The sequence below is a fragment of the Episyrphus balteatus genome, chromosome 3 (assembly GCF_945859705.1).
Source record: "Episyrphus balteatus chromosome 3, idEpiBalt1.1, whole genome shotgun sequence".
Taxonomy (NCBI): domain Eukaryota; kingdom Metazoa; phylum Arthropoda; class Insecta; order Diptera; family Syrphidae; genus Episyrphus; species Episyrphus balteatus.
Genome location: NC_079136.1, coordinates 8,335,678 through 8,337,029, shown reverse-complemented (window position 1 = coordinate 8,337,029; position 1,352 = coordinate 8,335,678). Strand labels below are relative to the sequence as shown.

At 32.0% G+C, this 1,352-nt stretch overlaps 1 long non-coding RNA gene across 1 annotated transcript; it reads left to right on the top strand.

Moving 5' to 3' along the window:
- The first annotated feature begins 200 nt into the window (after nt 1–200).
- Nucleotides 201–598, top strand: LOC129913890 (uncharacterized). Its single transcript, XR_008772109.1, has 2 exons — nt 201–344; nt 417–598. It is a non-coding gene; the product is annotated as an uncharacterized LOC129913890 (long non-coding RNA).
- The last annotated feature ends 754 nt before the right edge of the window (nt 599–1,352 follow it).

Below are 1,352 nucleotides of genomic sequence, written 5' to 3'. Positions count from 1 at the left end.
GGAATATGAACGAAATAAAAAAAAAATTACTTAAAAAATTATGCACTTCAAAGAACTTTTATTTTTTGTTCTGGATTCTAGGAATTTGAGAAAAACAAAAAATTATAACAAAAGAAATTGTGATAAATTTGTCATCCATCTAAGTCCAGACTCTATTAAAGTTCGAAGTTTTCATGTGTTAAATCAATGGAATAATTTTTGAGAAATTCCTTAATAAACAAGAGTTGCATTAAATACTCCCTAAATTTGAATAATGAAGAGCAAGACTGAATATTCTCACAAATTTAAATTTTGCTTTTGGCTGAATTTTGTTTACTTAAATTATCCGGTCACCTTTCGCGCAGGTATCTTACCAAAAAAAGCTTTTAATCGCTCTCTCTCTCTCTTTCATACTCTCTTTGAATATCTCGCCCCAGGAAATTGTAAATTACCATGAAAAAAGCTTCAACTAAAAGGACAAACAAGTCCAGATGTTAGTGACCGTTTGTTAGTTCCCAAATGATTCTGAAACCATCAACAATGCAACGGAAGAGGAGAATAATGCAATTTTGAACTTTAAACTCGTTCCAGTTGAATGAAAATTATTACATTAATTTTATTAAGGACCTTTTTTTTAAGTATTTTCTTTCGAATCTAAAAAGAGTGCTGGCTCCACCGGAAAAAAAAGCTTTTTATGATGATAAACGACCTTGTTATTTCCGTTCTCCTTTATATTTTCTTGCAAGTGCTACAAATCCCAATCCAATTCATTTTTATGAAGCAATGCGAATTTCGGTTCAACCCTTTCCAAGTTGTGTATGATGGGAAAAACAACATAACGCAAAATTGATACTTGATTAAGTTGATTGTTGCAAATGACCGATCTTTGCAATATGGCGCCATATCTTTCGTCCTTGCGTAAACAAACCTCCTAGAAAAAAAAAAAAAATGCTTATGCCAAAAGGTTTACCTTTCAAATCTTTCCTATTAATCACTCTTAGGTCCTGCCTGCCAAAATGTTGTTTTTCGGATTTTTCTCTTTCTCTAATTTATGATGGATTTGCCCAGCCCATATCTTCTCCTACCTTTCCGTCTTTAATGTGTAATTTATTTTCTTGTTTTTCCAAAAATTAATCCAATCCAATCTAATAAATAATAATTTTGTGTTCGGTCTACTGCGACGCCATTTTTCTTCTTTTTTTCTCCAAACAGGACCTCTTCTAGATATAATGTTATCATTTCGAAGACAACTATGAAAGACCTATCCCACTATGACGATGGTAAAACTTAGATTTCATGAATCTTATTAATATTATACTTTAATCTAATGACTTGGTAATTTCCTCCAGCTGAGGCTGTGTGGGAAAGGAACC